The 20,414-nt window shown below is 42.8% G+C and overlaps 1 protein-coding gene across 4 annotated transcripts in view; it reads left to right on the top strand.

Moving 5' to 3' along the window:
- SOCS5 (suppressor of cytokine signaling 5) overlaps positions 1 to 20,414 on the top strand; it is a 49,554-nt gene that overhangs the window by 9,476 nt on the left and 19,664 nt on the right. For 2 of the 4 annotated variants that reach the window (XM_055121417.1, XM_055121416.1), the window contains exon 2: positions 13,508 to 13,620. The exons of the other annotated variants lie outside the window; for them this stretch is intronic. The gene's annotated coding sequence lies outside the window, so the exon portion shown is untranslated. The remainder of the gene's footprint in view (positions 1 to 13,507; positions 13,621 to 20,414) is intronic. 4 annotated transcript variants of the gene reach the window in all.

Here is a 20,414-nt window from a genome sequence, read left to right as displayed (position 1 = left end):
TTTGGAATATATTTATTTCATTGGTGGGGATTTTCTTAAATAGTTTGATGTTGAGAGACATTGATTATAGCAGTGATAAAGGAAGAGTTTGGAAGAAGATAGGTTGGAGACATTTATATGGATAAGGTGAGTGAATTGGGCGTCCCCTCTCACCTCTGGTAAGTAGATCACAGACCAGGGAAGCTGTTAAGGAAAGATTCTGATGATCTGAATTAAGAAACTTGTGTGGATGGAAATAAAGGCACCGGTTTCAGAGACATTCAGAGTTTAAGTTCTTCGATTTGGTTGTGTTGTTTGGAGGGTAGCGGAAGTGGCAGGTGAACAAAAGGTTTCTCTGGATGTAAGCTTTCTGACTTGGCAGTAGAATGTATGTACCAGTTTGAGGGCGTGGGGAGACTGATTTTGCCCTCAGATAAGTAGTTGTACCTTTTTGATAAGTAGTAAGTACAAAGATAAGAGTTGGAGATGGCGAATCTACTCGGGAGTGTGGTCAGGTTATAGAGGTAGTTTGAATGGCATAAAGTTTCTTGTTGAGAGACATAAACTTAGATGGAATGATTACGTCTATAGTTCCTAAATAGTGATGGGTGCGGAACAGAAAGTGACTGTTAGCGTTAGCCCTTAATTCAAGAGAAGAGGGAGTTTAAAGTATTTACTTGTTCCCTCCCTCTAATCAAACTCCCACCTAGCCTTACAGAAAGCATGTAGAAATATTTGCTGCCAGAAATATCTGGGTGCCGTCGAGTATACCTCATCTCTGCACAAATGCATTTCCTATTCCTCACCTTGAACTCTGTTTGTTTGTTTCCCTGGTCTGGAGAGGTAATCTGTGTAGTCTGTGAAGCGTCTTCTTTAGACCGAGGCCTGAGCAGCTGTGATCTACCATCTCTCTTTCCTGGCCCTCCAGTTCTAGAGATCTTATTATTGCCCCTGCAAATCAAATGCACTCAGAAGAGGGAAAGTAAACACAACACCAGAGAAAGAACTTGGAAGAACACTAATCTTTTCACTTCTCCCTCAAAGGTTATACTTTCTAAGCTAGGGGATGGAGTTAGTGAGTCATTAAGAAGAGATGCCCAAATTCAATAAAATAAATATATCTATTAGGAGCAAGATCTTCAAGTGCTGAGGGAAATTGGAAGGAATTTGAGGTGGTTTAGCACTTAGTGGAAAAGATGAGTTTTGGGTTCAGTTTTAAAGGAGAAAGACAAGTCTGTACAGTAAAAATGAACAATAATACTATTACAAAGTATGGAAAACTACTCAGGAAGTAGAACATTGAGAACAAGCAGATTGGTTTCTGATCTAAAATGTACAGGTTGACTTGGGATTAATGCAAATTTGGGGTAATCACATAATTGAAAACTGAAGTTTGGAATTGGAATTATTTGAAGCACATCAGTAGAAAATTGAACATAGAAGAGTATTACTACATGATTAAATGGTAATTAAACTTCTATGGAAAATGACAACTGTTCCATATAGTTTACAGTGTATATAGAACTGGTCACTTAATTTTTATGCTGCTTCAGTCTTGTGGGGTTGTTTTGCTTTTTTTCTGTTGTGTACTTCTATAAGAGTAGTTCTCAAATGTTTCAGGACTTCTTATTTACATAATTTATTTTTTTAAATATAAGTCCATCCATTTATGTATAATTCATCCCTTTCACTCGCTGACTGGTATTTCACCATATAAATATAGTTTGTTGTTATGGTTGTTTCCACTTTTCAATTTTTATGACCAAAGCTGCTATAAATGTTTTTTGTACAAGCCTTTTTGTATTTTTTTCTCCACCTAGAAGTGGATTTGTTGGGTTATAGGGTTGATGTATGTTAACATAATGAGGATCTGACAAAATATTCCCAGTTGAAGGTTTTAGCTGTTTACATTTCTACCAACAATATTCTCTTCCTCTCATGGGTTCATTTGACGTTCTTCCTTAAATATTTAGGAGAATTCACCACTGAAGACATCTGGGTCTATAGTTTTCTTTGTGGGAAGGTTCTTAACTAAAGATTCTGTTTTAAAGATAGAAACGGTTTGGGGCCAGAGCAGTAGCTTGCCTTTGCACACGGCCAATCCAGGTTCAACCCTGGCTTAAGTGCAGTTCCCCGAGCTCAGACAGAAGTAGCCCCGAGCACCACCAGGAGAGCACCAAACCAAACCAGCAAACAAAAGAAATGATTATGAAAAGTTAGCGTTTTGCATGTTGATATTTTTTTAAATAAAACTGAAAACCAGTGATCTAAAGCTGATATTTCCTAAGGTGGGTAGTACTGCCCCCAGGCAGGAGGTTCTGGAAAGATCCTTTACCTTTCTCCGTAAGATGTATTTGCTGTCTCCTATCCCTGGGATCTTGAGCTTTGGGACCTGGTACTCTTTAGGAACTCATTCTAGTGACTTCACTTTGCATTTTTCTGCTATATATAGAACATGTTAGAAATCCAGTGGAGAGAATTAATATTCAAAAGAAGAGACAAAGGAATGTTGTGGTTAATAAACAAATAGCATTGTCCTCCAGGGAGGTGCCACATTCCAGACCTCAGAGGATGAATGACCTTTACTTGAGCAGTCTGGTCCTTAGCAATTGCAAATCCAGAAGCCCATTTGGGCATCGGAACTAATTTGATATCTAAGCAAATTTACAAGAAGGCAAATGTAGAAAACAAAATTAATTTCTTATTTTGCATTAAGAAACAATATCAGGCCCTGAGGTTTTGACAGTACCTGTCTTCACTGGAAGGGACAGCACAGGGATATGAATGGTTGGGCCATAGGTCAGTGCTCTGGCACTTCAAGACAATAGGCATGCTTCTTTGACTGTTTTTAATGCTTTGTGAAAGACTCGCTGTGGGCAAATTTCTTAACCTCCTGAGTCTTGAATTTCTCATTATTAAAATTGCAATAATAACTACCTCATCGGATTATTGTGAGAACTAAGTAAGATAATCCACTTAAAGTGGCCACAGTGCCTAGAACGTAGTTGCCATTCAGTAATTAGGATGATTTATTTTCTACTTCTGTTTAAGATTTGAGAGCTGTTAAGGGTTCTGGGTCTTCTCTTACTATTTTCTGCAGCCATTACTGGAAACGCTGCTGTAGTTGGTATTATAGAGACACTCATGCAAGATTTACAGAAATACTGTTCGGAACAGGGACCCTAAATTTGGCCTAGCAAAGGTCTGTGATGAAGCTTGGCAGTAGTTATATCTAGCTTTCTCAAAATTTCAAAACTAAGGTAAGCCTCACTTAAGGAATCTAGTAGTATTTTGCTTTTTCAATTTGGCGTTTCTGAAAGAGCTTAATAGTTCTCGTATCACTGTCGTCCCATTGTTCATTGATTTGCTCAAGCGGGCACCAGTAAGTAACGTCTTCATTGTGAGGCTTCTTGCTACTGTATTTGGCATGTAATATGCCACGGGTAGCTTGCCAGGCTCTGCCGTGAGGGTGGGATACTCTCAGTAGCTAGCTGGGCTCTCCGAGAGAGACAGAGGAATCAAACCCGGGTCGGCCTCGTGCAAGGCAAACCAAGCAAACACCAGATAACAGAGTAAGCTATTTTTACTTTTTCAAGGAAGGTCTCTGTTTTGTGGTTAGTATTTTCAGTTTATTATATTCATAGATGGGGGTGTTTAAAAGACCTGGTTCAGTTCCCGCTCCAGATGAGGTTACTGTGACCCAGAGGCCCAGACAGAATCTGAGTCAGGGATTCCTGAGGACAGTGAGATGACGGTGCTGCTGGTCCGGGAGAGTGTTCGCTCCCAGGGAGCTTGGTCAGCCCTGCCTTCTGGGGTCAGTGTCCTTCTCTCCCGTGCTTCTGAGAGGGTGATGGTGAGTTAAAGCGGCAGGCCCTCTTCCCGGGCCCGGTGTGCTTCCTCTGAGAAGGACCCCGGCCCCGCTCCTCCCTGCCTGGCCAGATCTTTCCAAACCCAAGGGGAAGAAGCTGGAGTTGTTTTTGTGTTGGGTACTGACCTGAGGAGGCACCAGGAAGCGTGGGCTCATCCTCAGCGCTTTCCTGACCCCCACACATGTCTCTTCACTGTACCCCAATCTTCCTGGCAGCAGATACATTTATTCTCTTTTGAATTGCCACTGGGTTTATATTAGGTTGATAAAGAATGTCTTAGCACGTATTTATATCATTTTCTAATTATTCTATTAAATACATTCTGATTCACAGCTCAGGTTTCTGATTGTATTGTGGATCTGTTTGTCTCTTTTCCCTGAAGACCTCCACCCTTTCAGCCTTTCTTTTTTTTTTGGGGGGGTCACACCCGACGATGCACAGGGGTTACTCCTGGCTCATGTATTCAGGAATTACTCCTGGCGGTGCCTGGAGGACCATATAAGATGCTGGGAATCGAACCCGGGTTGGCGCGTGCAAAGTAAACGCCCTACCCACTGTGCTATCTCTCCCGCCCTCAGCCTTTCTTATTTGACCTTTAAGGCTGGGAATATTCTAAGCATTTATGAATTAACTGTTGATCATGTGAAAGTACTTGTTGAGGAGCTGGAAGGGTAGTACAGCAGGTAGGGCGTTTGCCTTGCACGAAACTGACCAGGGTTCGATCCCCAGCATTCCACATGGTCCCCAAGCACTGCCAGGAGTAATTCCTGAGTGCAGAGCCAGGAGTAACCCCTGAGCATTGCTGGGTGTGACCCCAAAAGACCAAAAAAACAAGTGCTTGTTGATTGGGTGGGGGGGGGGTCTGGGGATAGCCCTGGCTCTGTAGGAGTGCCCCCTGGTGGTGCTCAGAGACCATGCAGCATGCAGGGATTAGAGCTGGGTCAGCAGCGCCCACGGTGGGTGCCTTAGTCCCTGTACTTACTACTCTTTCCAGCCGTGCTTGCTGATTGTTGTTTTAAGTCCACCAAATTTTACACTTCACCATACGTTTCAGCTCTAGAAAGACCAGTTTTTGCTGCTTACAGCTCATATCCTCAAAGGTTTAATCACTGACCGTATCACTGTCATCCAGTTGTTCATCAATTTACTCAAGCGGGCGCCAGTAACATCTTCATTTGTCCCAGCCCTGAGATTTTAGCAGCCTCTCCTTACTCGTCTTTCCCAATGATTGGAGGCTCTTTTCAGTCAGGGGAATGAGACTGTTATTGTTACTGTATTTGGCATATCGAATGGGGAGCTTGCCAGGCTTATAGTGAAAAGATTTAATAGTGAAAAGAATTATAAAATTATGAAAGTGTTGTTGTTTGAAAGGAATCTCACTCCCCCAAATATAAAGGAGCAGTGATCTTTAAGAACTGAGGAAGATTAAGGGTGATGAGTTTGGACTCTTATTTAAATAAGTGACTTTTGGTCATATGGTTATTATTACTGTGGGGGGGGATTTTTTCTTTTCTCTCGTGATTTTTTTGAAAGTGCAATCTAAGAAGATCTTTAATGGCACTGTCCAGATATGTACACAGTTAAAGGGAATGAGTGGCTGTCTTAAATTATGATTTAGTGTGGGTGTTGGTGGACTGCTTTGCTATGGGTTTATCTCTTGGGAGGGGAAAAAAGGAAATATTCATGTTTGCTTAGGATGGTTTATAGAATGGTGCAATTACAACCAATCTTAGTACTTCGTTACAGTAAGTATCTTCATCTTCCTCCTCCCACTAGCTTTGAGAGAAAAAAATATGTGTAACAATATTTCATGTAAGTATAAGATGTGAAAATTGGGGCTGGAGTGATAGCACAGAGGATAGGGCGTTTGCTTGCACATGACCAACCCGGGTTCAATCCCCAGCATCCTGTTTGGTCCCCTGAGCACCACCAGGAGTAATTCCTGAGTGCAGAGCCAGAAGTAACCCCTCTGCATCACCGGGTGTGACCCAAAATGAAAAAAAAAAAAGATGTAAAAATTATTGCCACGATTAAACCAGCTTACGTATTTGTAAGCTGGCATAATTACCATTTTTGGCGTGATGGAGGTGGGTAGGTGAGCATACTTAAGAATACTCCCAGGAAATTTCAGATGTACACATCGTGGCACCTCTAGTCACTGTGCAGTACTTACGTCCCCAGAACTCACGGGTTTTAGAATGAATGTCCCCGGGAGCAGCAGCATCCGTGTGCTCCACCCCCACTCCTTCCGACAGCCGTTTCATTCTCTGCTGCTCTTGGTCGTACTCGTAGAATCTGTGTATGAGATGTGCTGAACCTTGGCTTTCTGTGTCTGGTTTTATTTCACTTGGTTGACTATTCTCTGGGTTCATCCATATTGTCACAAATGGCAGAATTTCTCTTTTTGTGACTAATACTCCATTTAGATTTATCCTACATTATTTATCCTCTCAGTTTTCTTAAAAGTACATCATTTTTAGTGTCAGATGAATGTGGATAACCCTTTGTAAATCTGTAACTGGTATTAGAAAAATAGTATTGATGAATGAACAGTATTCTCTTTCTAAAGGCCAAATGCATATATGTAGTATAAATGTGAAACCTTTATAAACTTTCTTTTTTTTTATAAACTTTCTTTTGATTTGACACTTATGCTAGATTTATTTTGTCTCAAATTATCTTTTTCGCCTAGTAATGTTAAATACTTGTGTTGAGTTGCTGCTAATAGGTATTAGTAACGTATATTCTTGTTCTCCAACCTGTGGTCTATGGACTGGTGCCTGTCTGGAAATTTCCTCTAAACCCCACCCCTCACCCCTTCGCCAAGTCTTGTACCAGCTAAGCAGTAGCAGATGTTGTACTAGCTAAAAGTGGTGAGTGTATAGCATTGGATTTGATAAATAAAATACTGTCTTCACTGGTTTTTGTTCTATCTAGCTATCACCTGGTCCATGAAATATTTCTCCTGCTTCCCTTGGTTTCCAGGTGTAAAAATGTTGAAGAACATAGGCCTATGTGATAGAGGAATATAGTTGGTTTTGAGTCTAGAATCCATAATTTTGCAATAACTTTATAAGTAGTTTCCAAATACTTGTCACTTGTCAGCTATTCCTTCCTACTCCCATCACATTATTTTAATTTATTCATTTATTTTTGGCTTTTTGGGTCACACCCGGCAATGCTTACTCCTGGCTCTGCACTCAGGAATCACGCCTGGCAGTGCCTTGAGGGGGCCGTATGGGATGCCGGGGATCAAACCCAGGTTGGCTGCTTGCAAGGCAAACCCCTTCCCCTCCCTCCCCGTACTATCGCTCCAACCCCTCATATCACATTAATGTACAATGCACAATAGTGAAAACATTTATTTTGAACGTGAACTGGAAAATAATTTGGAAGTTCTGAGATAGCTTTATACTTTGTATTTTTCAAAAGTTAAAATAATTAAAAGTTAATGGTAAAGCTGATTTGGGGTATATAGTTATGTGTATTTTCCATGATGTAGATCTCCATAATTACCACTCCCACAGTCAAGATACAAAACATTTATGTTACCCCCACCAAAACAAAAAACAGTTGATCACCTTCTGCTCTCTGTGCTGTCCGCCTCACCCCCGGCAATCCCATCTTAACTTTGGCAGCACCCTATAAACGATATTGTAAAGGATATAGCTTTTAAAATTTCTCACTTCTTCAGCATAATGTATCCAGGTTGTTGCATGTGTGAACAGTTCATTCCATTTTCATTTGTCCAGAGTATTCCCATTGATAGACTGGTTTATTTGCCTGTTGAAGGACATCAGGTAAATTCCAGTTTGGATGATTATATTTGAAGTATCCTAAACATTTTTTATATTGGTTTTTGTATGAAGACAAGTTTTCTTTCCTCTCCGGCAGATACATGATTGCTGGGTCGCTTGGTTTTAAGTGTGTATTGAATTGTGTTTTTTTTATTGGGCCTTCCCCAGCAGTGCTTTGGGGATCAGAGCGGAAGGGAAGCCTGGAGGTCCCAAGGACCTGACCCAGAAGCAGAACAGCCTGGGCTCCAGCCCTTGGAGCCCCGAGTGTGACGTAGTAGACACCATTAGGCAGTTCCAGAGTGTCCCTCCCAATTTGCACCCTTGATAACATACTAGGAAGTTGGACTTATTCTGCATCTTCTCCAGTATGTCCTTTTTTATTTTCTTTCTCTTTTTGCGGGGGTGGGGGAGAGGCCACACCCAGCAGTGCTTGGGTCTTACTCCTGGCCCTGCACTCAGGAATTACTCCTGGTGCTCAAAAGGCCCATATGGAGTGCCGGGGGTGGAACCCAGGTGCATGACAAGTGCCCTGCCCACTCTACTGTCCGTTCCCCCTCCCATATTTGTAGTATCACTTTTTAAAAAGTTTTTTAGGGGCTGGAGCGATAGCACAGCGGGTAGGGCATTTGCCTGGCACGCGGCCGACCCGGGTTCGATTCCCAGCATCCCATATGGTCGGTCCCAGGATCACTACCAGGAGTAATTCCTGATTGCAGAGCCAGGACTACCTGTGCATTGCCAGGCGTGACCCAAAAAGAAAAAAAAAGTTTTTTTTTAAAGTTTTTTTTAAGTTCCTCTAATATCATGATTTTAATTTGAATTTCCCTGTACCAAAAATGTTGAGCATTTTTTCATTTAGTCAGTTTCCTTTCATTTACTTTTTTCCCTGATTTTTTTGCTCAAGTCTTTAGTCTAATTGAGTCTATGTTTTGTCACCGTAGAGTTTCTTGAATCTTTTACATCATCTGGATTACAAATCATGTGTGTCATTAGTAAATATTTTCCCTCAGTGTCTAACTTACTTTTCTTTATCTTTTATATGTTTTTTAATGAAATAACAGTTTAAGTCCTTTTTAGAATGGAACTTTTTTCTTTTGTGAATAATGCTTTTAGTGTAGTGTCTGAAAATTCTTTGCCAACTGTCTCAACAGTAGGTTCTACAGTTTGAAAGTTTTGTAAGTTTGTACATTTAGATCTGTAGTTCACTTTAAGTTAACGTTTGCCAGCTTTTATTTTTCACATTTGGATGCCCAGTTCTGACATCTTTGGGAGAATGATCTTTCTCTCCATTGAATTGTCATTTTAACTTTGTCTCGAGTCAGGAAACCCTATTGTTTATTTGGTATGTTTCTTGCTGTTTCTCTGTCCTGCTGATTTATTTTCATCTTCTTCCCAGTATCATACTATGTTAATTTCTGTACCTTAGTACTAAATTTTAAAATCAGTTAGTATGGGGCGTCGGGAGTCATAGTTCAGTGTGTAGGTGCTTATGTTGCATGCAGCCAACCGGGTTCGATCTCAAGGTCAAACACATAGTTCCGGAATGCTGTCAGGAGTGAGCCCTAAGCACAGAGCCAGGAGGGAACCCTGAGCACAGCTGGGAGTGAGCCCCTGGGCACAGCCAGGTGTAGCCCCTGTCCTGAACAAACCAAACAAAAAATCTTAGTTGTTCTTTTTCATTCTCCAGAATTGTTTTTGATTTAAAAAATAAGTTTTGACATTTCTACAAAAATCCTTCCAAGTGGGTATTGACTTGATCTTTTTTAATCCAAGGATCAAAGTGGTGGAATTTGACATCCTTACTTTGTTTTTCTCCCAGTTCATTAATATCTTCCATTTGTTCAGATCCTTCTTATTTCTTCAGTGTTGAAGTTTTCATCTTAAAGTTCTTGTGTATATTTATTAGATTTATACCTTAATATTTCAGTCTATGTACTTATTTCATTTGAAGATTTTACTTTTTAATTGTTCATTGGCCTGGTATAAAATTATAATTGATTTGTGTGTGTGTTGACTTGATGTTCTGTGACCTTTTCACTTTACTAGCTCTAACATTTATTGAAGATTACTTGAGATTTTTATCTATATATTCATGGCTGTCTTCAGATAGGGACGTTTTTTCATTTTGCAGTTAATGCTTCTTCCCCCCTCTTACTGTCTCACATGGACTAGAACTTCGGCAACAATATTGTTAAATTCCAACTGAATAGAAGCAACGGAGTAGATATTACTGCCTTGTAGTCAACATGGTAGCTGGCTTTTGGAATGATCAGATATTAATTTTTTTATTACAGAAATGGATTTTATAGAAGGTAGCACTGTAGCACTGTCATCCTGTTTATCGATTTGCTCAAGCGGGCACCAGTAACGTCTCCATTATGAGACTTGTTACTGTTTTTGGCATATCGAATACGCCACGGGTAGCTTCAGGAAATCAGTAAATATTGCATACAATCAGTTCTGCTATAATGGGACATGTGCATTCTTTTTTTTTTTTTTTTGCTTTTTGGGTCACACCCAGCGATGCTCAGGGGTTACTCCTGGCTTTGCACTCAGGAGTTACTCCTGGCGGTGCTTGGGGGACCATATGGGATGCCGGGGATCGAACCCGGGTCGGCCGCGTGCAAGGCAAACGCCCTACCAGCTGTGCTCCGGCCCCGGACATGTGCATTCTTAAGAGTGACCAAGTTGAGGAGAAAATGGGATTGGGGTGCAGCATGCGAAAAGAAAACTTCCTCAGCAGTGTGTGGCGAGCGAGTACAAAGGACTGAGTGTGTTGCTTTGCACGCAGGCCAGGTTCAAACCCAGCTCTGCATGGTTGCTGAACGCTGCGCCAGCGGCCCCGAACACATCCTCAGTGATGGAAGGAAAGGGTAGAACCTAATTATTAAAGACGAGAGTGCAGGTTTTCGGAACTGTTAGATACAATATCAGCGTCGTGATGCTTTACCTTTAGTTTGTGGAGGGACCTGGGAAAGGTGAAAGGAAGGATGTGGAGCACCTGGGGAAAGGTCACAGCCAAGGGTACTCCCAGCCTCCCAACCGAGGAAGCGGGAGGCCCTGGGGGGGGCCCAGGTGTGTCCTGTGTGCTGAGCAGGCTCACCTGCTTAACGGCTCCTGGTCCAGTGGGGGCTTCGCTGTGCACAGGGTCCCTGGAAGGAGCCCACTGAAACAGACTTCTTTTTCCAGAACAGACGATCGAGCCGACCGTGTCAGGGCTGGTTTCTCTAGTAAGGCTCTGGAGAAGTGGGTCTTCAATCAGCAGAGGTATCCCGGTCGGACTGTCACATGAATGAGCACAGTCACTTGACGCCTGTAGTAAGGCGGGGAGGGCATGCCAGGTAGCCAGAACCGCAGCCTGTGAGACAGGCATGTAGATGGAAGCCTGGTGTATTCAGGAAACTGATACTCTTGTGTTTAAAGAAGATTAGAACTTGGAAGGAAGGAACCGGAAACCCCGTTAATAAAACAATACTAGACAGGGGCCAGATTCTTAATGACCTTATTTGCTACTTGGAAGCGTTTGTATTCTGTCTTTCCAGAGATGAGAACCACTGAAAAAAATTAAACAGAGAATTATATTTTCTAGCATTGTTTTTGTTTTTTTCGTTTGCTTGGGGGCCACACCCAGCAGTGCTCGGGGCTTACTCTGGCTCTGCACTCAGGGATCACTCCTGGCAGGCTCCAGGGCCCATATGGGGTGCCAAGGGCCAAGCCCAGGTCAGTCTGCAAGGCAAGTGCCCTGCCCACTATACTGTCTCTTCAGCCCACTTGCATGGTTTCATATCCCCCTCATGGGTGACGTAGGAAGGGTAGATCGAAGGTGATCTAGCTGGAATATGGAAATCGAGTGAGTTAAGGGTGTCTCTTTCATAGGCTTCACAACCCTTTGAGGATATTATAAAAGCTCTGGGCCAGCAGCTGTAGTGTTCTAGAAGTCAAGAGTATTTTAACCCTTTTTCTTGATTTTTTTTTTTAAGGGCCAAGACCATGTAGTTTCCTAGATGGCAACAAATTGGGCACATTTATAGCTAAGCTTTCACAGTAACTCCTTTCATCCATGCCCTCACTGTTCAGTGTAAAAGTGAGTGTGAGAGAGAAAGCAGTGGTGTTCGGCGTTCTGTGGGGGCTGGAGAGGTGGTAGAGGGGTTAGGGTGCTTGCCTCAGGCAGCTGGCCCAGGTTCAGTCCCTGGCATGTGGCCTCCCCTCCCCTCAGCACCACCAGGAGTGATCCCTGAGCACTGCCAGCTGTGACCTCCAAAGAACAAAAATAGTGTGCTGAATACAATTGGAGAAAGTTTATAATGTAATGTGCTTTCATTAAAAATTATAGTAAAAGTAATGATTAGAGGAAATGAATAAATACCAGGTGAAGCTCAGGGATGAAAAAAAATGATATAGCTATTTTTTTTTTCAGGTACAATTTAGATACAGGGGGTGCTGGACAGTACAGCAGAGGACACTTGGCTGGCATAAGGACAACTGGGGTTCAATCCCCAGCACCTCACAGGGTCCCCTGTGCCCACGGGGAGTGATCCCCAAGTGCAGAGCCAGGAGTAAGCTCTGAGCCACTCTGAGAGAGAGCTCTTAAAGCTTAGAAAGTAAAATCAACATATTATGATTCACGGAGGTCATTTACTCGCCATTGTTTTGCTTCATACTTCTATAAAGTATTAGTGCTCTTCAGTTCACTTTTTGACGGGACACTATTTTGGGACCATATCTGGCGGTGCTCAGAATTCACTCCAGTCTTTACTCAGGGATCGAACCCAGTCAGCAGTGTGCAGGGAAAACACCCTATTCCTGTATTAACTCTCCAGCCCCTAATAGGACACTGTTGCTTTATTCATTTGAAACTGAATATTTGCACAATATGTGATTATTTCAGGAAAATTGAAGAGTGCTACTTGCTTGAATAAGAATTAACTCTTTTATTTGCTTTAAAGAACGTTTTTCTATTTTTTGGTGGGGGAGACCACGCCCAGCAGTACCCAGGGGCTCTTCCTGGCTTTGTGCTCAGGTGTCAGGTGCCGAGGGACCATTTGTGGTGCTGGGGGTTTGAACCAGGGTCACTTCTACACAGGCAGTGCTTTCCTTCCTGTGCAGTGTCTGGGCCCCACCTCTTTTCTTCCTCCTCAGTCATGGGTGTATGTATGTGTGTAACTAACTCTTCTTAACAGAGAAAAGTATCTGATCCAATTCCAAGTTCTACTCTGTGCCAGGTGCTATTTAGCTATTACTTCTGGCATACCTCTGTCAAAGGAAACTATTGTATAGTTAAAAAAAAAGTATTCTATTCAGATAGTAATAGTTATTCTGAAATTAATAACTAGTTCATTGACCCTAGTTCATTTAAAATTCAGGTATCTTCAACTGTATATACAAACGCTGCCAGTTTACATATTGTGGCTGCTTTTATATTACTGGTCAATGCTCTCTATCCGTCATTGGAGCAGTGCCTCCTCCCTGGAGAGCCAGACCCTTTCCTGGCTCCGTGCCGGGGCGTGAGCTCGGCCTGGAATGCCTTTGTCCACCTGACATGTCACTAAGTGTTCTTCAAAATCGAGTTCAAAGTCACCTTTTCTCTAACTTCCTCCCTGACCCTTTAAGACAGGATTAGGTGCAGTGGCACCTGAAACCTCAAAATAACATTAAACAAAAGAGTATTTATTTCTGGCAAGAGATAATTTGTTTCTCTACTGCAGATGTTCAGGCTGGAAGTATATAGTCACTGCCTGCATGGTTGGTGTTCTCACAGTACTTCCAATTCTTGTCTAAATTGTGTCATAATTTGTTTGCTGTCTTCATGGGATTGTGGACTTCTCAGAGACACAATTATGTTTTTTGTCTTTCCATCTCCAGGTCTTTATACAAAGTTACAAAGTGTAGAATGCATGGATTTAAGACACTTGGGAAGACTAGATCGAAAACTTCGGAGATACAAACTGGTAACTTACATGCTTTTGAGAACACAGGTAATTGCTGTGTAGACATTGGTGTTTTTGTCTCTTTCTCCCCCATCTTTTCCTCCATTTTATGGATATAAGTGGGCATTGCCAATAATAGAGGTCATCACTTCTCTTCTCCAATTCTATTTTAAAATTGATTGACCAAACCTTTTAAAGACCTTTAAAAGATTGTGTGTGTATGTGGAGGGTGGGGGCGTGGCTTGAGGTGGTGGTGGTGGTGGTGGTAAATATGCATATAGTTTACTATTTTGGTGGACAGAGGTTTGGTTACAAGACTTATTCCTGGCTCTGTCTTGGGGGCACTCCTGCTCTTGGCTCAGGGCACCATGTGTGGTGCTGGGGAGCAAACCCAGGCCGGCCATGTTTCCAATTTTCATGGGTACTCTCTCTGGCCCACAATTTATCATTTTAATCATTTTTTAATAAACATTAGGTCTTTTATTTATTCATTGGGTTTTGGGGTCACACCCAGTGATGCTCAGGAGTTACTCCTGACTCTGCACTCAGGAATTACTCTCCTGGTGGTGCTCAGGGGACCATATGGGATTCTGGGGATTGGGCCCTGGCTGGCTGCATGCAAGGCAAGTGCCCTCCCTGCTGTACTGTCACTCTGACCCCGTTTTAATCATTTTTAATTGTATAGTTCTGTGGCATTAAAAGTACATTCACTTTGCAGGTAGTCATTAACTACTATTTGCATCAGATTTTTAAAAAAATCTTTTTAGCTGAAATTTGTATGCAATAAACACTCATTTCTAGTTCTCTTTTCCTAGGCCTCTGATTCCATGTGGTTCCTATGGATTTTACAGGAATATCATATAAGAGTAATCAGAAAATAGTTTATTCATTTGTCAACAAACAGGTTCCTGGTTTTTTGCTAGGTTTTTGTAGTCTCAGCACAACTGGTGGCTTAATTGAAGTTTCGATACTGCAAATATGAGTACAGTCCAGCATAATTATATACCTTTTTAAAGATAAATGTCCATGCACACAGAAGATGAAAGGGGTCACCTACAGGGAGCTGTATTTTTTAAGATGTGACTGCCCCTCTCCCAGTCACAGTTTCTAAAGTGTAAACAAGAAAAAATGTTTAGTTAAGAAAAGCATCATTATGTTGTCAAATCTTGATAACAGATAACAGGTACAGGGAGCAAATAGAGTATCTTTTCACAAGAAAACTCTAGATTTTTTTTTTCTTTTTGGGTCACCCCGGTGATGCACAGGGGTTACTCCTGGCTCTGCACTCAGGAATTAACCCCTGACAGTGCTCAGGGGACCATATGGGATGCTGGGATTTGAACCCGGGTCGGCTGAGTGCAAGGCAAATGCCCCACCCACTGTGCTATCCCTCCAGCCCTGAAAACTCTAGATTTTGTTTTGATTAAGACAGGAGAATACAATTTTTTAAGATTAAAATGTAGGAGAATCCATATGTGTTCAAAATCAGGAGATTTTGATTCTAACTAGACAATGAGAAAAATTAAAACTTTTCCTGGTGGTTTTGGTTTTGTGCAGTTTTTCTAGCATTGAAGGAAAGAAGGTAGAGTAAAGAAAGACTTTTTTTTTTTTTTAAAGCTTTTTTTGGGTCACACCCAGTGATGCACAGGGGTTACTCCTGGCGGTGCTCACGGGACCATATGGAATGCTGGGAATTGAACCTGGGTCGGCTGCGTGCAAGGCAAAAGCCCTACCTGCTGTACTATCACTCCAGCCCCAAGAAAGACTCTTATTCCTGTCATCTGACTTCCTTCCATCTGATAAGGATGGAAGTTAATTTAATTAGCATTGGATGCCATACAATGACAGATGCCTAGAAAGTTCTGGATTTATTTTTTAGTCCACTGGACATCATATTTAAGTGAATGTCTTTTCAGTAGAATGAAAATTCTCTAACCAAACTTTTAGGTAATTGAGGAGAATTCATGTCCACTAGTTTAAATAGAATATCATAGATCCCATCTCACTGAAGCTGATAATTAGGTCGGTTTGATGGTGATTGAGATGGTGGTTCATCTGTCATTAACTCACTTGCACACCACCTGGTTGTTTACTCAGTTACTTGAACCAAGATTGAAGCACCAGTATTTAAAAGAGAGTGCTTTGACTGACATTGCCATTTTACCTTTTTCTTAAAAATCACGAATCACGAAATCCCATTGATTGTCAAGTAGCTCGAGCAGTCTCAGTAACCTCTGCATTTGTCCTATCCCTGAGATTTTTAGAAGCCAATCTCCACTCGGCCTTCCCAACGATGCCGCATTGGAGGCTCTTTCAGGGTCAGGGGAATGAGATTCAGCTAGTTACTGGCTTTGGCATATAGATACACCATGGGAAGCTTGCAAGGCTGTCCCATGTGGGCAGGAAGCTCTCAGTAGCTTGCTAGTTTCTCCCAGATGGAAAAGTAGGTTGTAGGATATTGCACAGCCAGGAAGCAGCCGAGCTCTTCTGAGAGCTTGCTTTTAAGTCTCTGGATGTTGGCCGTAGATGGGATTACGCACACCTGGGTTCCTCTGCTGGTACCTTCATGCCTGAAGCTTGTCTGAACGTGTGGAGAGGGGCCTTGAGCATGGCTATGGCTAGGTTCTGGTGGTCTTCGGCTATATTTTTCAAAAATATAGATAAAATTTTAACTCTTCCTTCAGTGTTTGGATTACAAAACAGCAGTATCACAAATTAACCCCATCCTTTTGTCTTCCTACCCTTCGCTCACCTCCCCCCTAAAAAAATCACTTGTCTTTTACAGAACAAGTTTTATAGGACATTTGTAGAGATAAAGTTGACCTGTCTAAAATAGAAGAGAACAAAATTGTGGTGTTAGAAGTAAACCCCTTTAGGGAAATTAGCACCTGACCTAGACCTTGAAAATAAAAGTACTGAGTGGCAGAGATCAGAGTCGTGGAGATGTTTCAGGGGAGGAGAATCAAGTTTGAGTAATATGGGACCTAAGTAAGTCTGCAGTCAGTGAAAGGAGTCTGGCTATGGCAGAACTCTGGGAAGAAAGAGAGTGAGGTGGTATAGAAATCTAGGGATGAGGCAGTAGAAATCTGGCAGTGGAAATGTAGACAGAAGGTAAATTTGAGAGCCATTCTGAAAGAAACAGTCGAGCTTTAAGTAACTATCACTATTACTATCATCCAATTGTTTATCGATTGCTGGAGCTGGTACCAGTGACGTCTTCACTCATCCCTGTTGCGTGCCAGTGCAGCCCAATGGCATCTGCTCGGTCCATAACACGAAGAGCACGTTATTGTTACTGTTACTGTTTTTGGCATATCAGATACATCATGGTTAGCTTGCCAGGCTCTTCGGTGCAGGCAGGATATCCTCGGTAGCTTGCTGGGCTATCTGAGAGGGATGGAGGCTTTTGGGGTGGCCTCTAATCGTCCTTATGGGGGTTTGCAATCTTCCGAAAGTTAAGCTTTTGGTCAACTGGCATGTAGTAATGATTTGCACACTGACAAACATGCACCTGCCTGCATCTCTGGGCAGCACCTGGAACATCTGTGGCCACAGGTTGATCTCCTTGAGATTGATGGAGGGTGCCCCGAGGCTGTTGAGCAGCTGGCAGAGCAGGACCCTAGTGCGGAGGGTCTGTGCCAGGTTGAACACCCACACCGAGTCCCAGGTCACCCGGTGGCCGGCCGGCAACACCCTGTAGTGGATGTGCCACTGTGCGCACTACCACCACGGTTCCATGTCCGATGGCGCTGTGACTCTGCCCAGCTGCAGTCCCTCTGTGCCCTGCCGACGCCACTCCATCTGAATCTTACAAAAAACAGCCAGCGATGTCCAGCAGGGGTCACACACAGAGTTCCCTTGCCCGGCATGTTGCACCAGTTATATCCAAGATAGCGAGATGCCGCGTGAACCCCTCGCACTCTCCTGAACCCAGCTCACCATCTCCCTTAGACAGAGCTCTAAGTAACACTGTAGCATTGTCTACAGCACTGTCCTGTTCATCCGTTTGCTCGAGCAGGCACCAGTAACGTCTCCATTGTGAGACTTGTTGTTACTGTTTTTGGCATATCGAATACACCATGGGGAGCTTGCCAGGCTCTGCCGTGCGAGCGGGATACTCTTGGTAGCTTGCCAGGCTTTCCAAGAGGGGTGGAGGAATCGAAACCAGGTCGGCCACGTGTAAGGCAAACGCCCAACCCACTGTGTTATCGCTCCAGTCCAAAGAGCTCTAAGTAGTAACATAAATATGATGATGTTGTTGGGCTAAGATTTTTCAAAGTTTTTCATAGAAACATGGTACTGACAATCTAATTGGGGAGAATGCAAGTTATGTTTGTGGTACCTTGTGTATTTATATATGTTGGGTGTTAGGGTTCTGCCCAGCAGCTGCTCAAGGCTAGTCCTGGCTCTGTGCTCAGGAGTGACCCCTGGTGATGTTCAGGGACCACGTACGGTGCTGGCATTGGACCATGCGTGGCTGGAAGGGGCTGCTTGCTGTATGAGTGCCTTACCTCCTGTGCTAGCTCCCCAGCCCTTGTTAATTTTTAAATCTTATTTTTATAAAGTTGTTCACAATATTTGATTACATTTAATATTCGAGCACCAATCTTAACTACCTTCCCACCACCATATTTCAAATATTTCCATCCCAAACCCTGTCCCCGAAATAATTCATTTTTTTATTGCTCGTTAGGAATAATCTGCTAAAAATGATCCAAAAAAGGTGTATGTGAAGGAAAGTGTGTGAAGGTTGTTGTATTTCACCCTGGAGCCATGAAGCCCTTCTATAAGAGATTAGTAACATGTTGTTAAAGGTTGAGCCTTGTGTGCTTATATCTATATCTGTATAAATATATTTTCCCCTAAGATTGGTTGCCTACCTGATCAAACGTGATGCGCTACTCTTGATATATTGGTGCTGTACAGTATGAGATGTCCAGGAATAGATTCACTCCTGGGTGAGGCCTGTCTTGAGTGTGTGGAGAGTGGCCGTGAGTCTGGTGGCGGTTGAGTTCTGGGGATTTTCAGCTGCTGGGGCTGGGAGGGGCCTCACCCGACCCCCTCTCTGGGTTCACTCCTTGAATGAAACATCCTGGAGCGGAGTCTGGAGGCTTATCTATGGTGTATTGCTCTCCTTAAGTTAATTTTTTTAAATTTTATTTTCACAAGGTTATTCACATTAATTGATTACACTCAATATTTCAACAGTAATCCCTCCACCATTACACCTTCCCACCCCCACCACCATTATTTCAAATTTTCCCACCACCGTTCAAGCCTGCCTGCCAGAGGCAGATTCTAGATAATTTATTTTCTATTGCTTATTATGAATATCATAAGAGGTCCTGGAATTCTAAATACGTAAATGATTGGGGTCCAGAGACATTTCTGTAGGAAGCTAATCCATTTTGAGATTCCTTATGAGTCTCTGGATCAAGGTTGGTGGCACCTCTGCCACTGCCATGTGGCCCGGTGTCTTCAGACTCTGTTTCCGTGTATCTAGGTTTTTCTCCTGAAAGTTTGTGGCCACCGGGGATTCATCTGGAGCAGGTGGAGAGGAGACACCTCATCCATCTGAGGAGCCCCAGTGGAATCAGCTGGGCTCGGGGTCCAGAGAGATTCTCTGGTGAGCTGCTCTCTTCCAGGATACACTGCTGCGTCTCTCTTAAGTTAGTTTTTAAGTCAAGTGAATCTGAAGTTTAGTGAGGCAGTAGCCTAATTGAGAGGTTTTTTGGGTTTTTTTTTGGGGTCACACCCAGCAATGCTCAGGGGTTACTCCTGGCTCTGCACTCAGGAATTACTCCTGGTTGTGCTTGGGGGACCATATGGGATGCCGGGGATCGAACCCGGGTCGGGCGCATGCAAGGCAAACGCCCTACCCGCTGTGCTATCGCTCCAGCCCCTGAGATAGATTTTTTTAGACATATTAGTGACTTGGAAAGTCTGTAGAATGTATGGACTAGTGTGCTTCCTGCTTCTCATACATGAGTTAAGTATGGTTGGTTTTAGAAAATAATCTCTTAATAAGTGATGGCAAAATGGAATGAAATTGGTAATTTGTATTAAACTTGCACGCGGCCAAGCCAGGTTCGAGTCCTCCCTCTTGGAGAGCCTGGCAGGCTACCGAGAGTATCCTGCCTGCACGGCAGAGCCTGGCAAGCCACCCGAGGCGTATTCAACATGCCAAAAACAGTAACAACAAGTCTCACAGTAAAGATGTTACTGGTGCCCACTCGAGCAAATCTATGAGCAGTGGGACGACAGTGCTACAATTCATATTAAACATAGCATGTAGACAGGAGCAGATCCTAGTTTTCAAAACAAACATCTTGCCTTAAGTTCTTGTGAATTCTGCATATATGTAAAACTCTTAAAAATCAAATGTTTCGCCATTAGCTTCATTTCATCTGAAGGAACTATGTTAGTTAAATGGCATTCATAAGTCATAAATTCATAATTCATATGAATTATTATGAATCATATGAATCATAATGAATTCATATGAATCATAATTCATAAATTTACTCTACTTACACACTTAAGTAAAAGTCTCTTCAGATTGTCCAATATTGATAGGGACATGCAGAACCAACCCCCAAACAGATTCTTGCATACAGAGCAGCATCTTAGAAGACAGGCGTTGTTCCAGAAGGCCGTGCCAAGGAACGGTATCTCCCAAACATTGTCGTTTAAATTGCTGAAATAACCGTCATGGAGTTTCATTCCACCACATTGGAACCAGCCTACAGTACCTAACGGAATGGCTTATGTTCCCCTTTAGTGAAACATTTATCTGGCTCTGCTGTGCCAGATGTTTGCGGCTTTCTCTCAAAATGACAAAA

The sequence above is a fragment of the Sorex araneus genome, chromosome X (genome assembly GCF_027595985.1).
Source record: "Sorex araneus isolate mSorAra2 chromosome X, mSorAra2.pri, whole genome shotgun sequence".
Classification (NCBI taxonomy): domain Eukaryota; kingdom Metazoa; phylum Chordata; class Mammalia; order Eulipotyphla; family Soricidae; genus Sorex; species Sorex araneus.
This window is presented reverse-complemented; position numbering and strand designations above follow the sequence as displayed.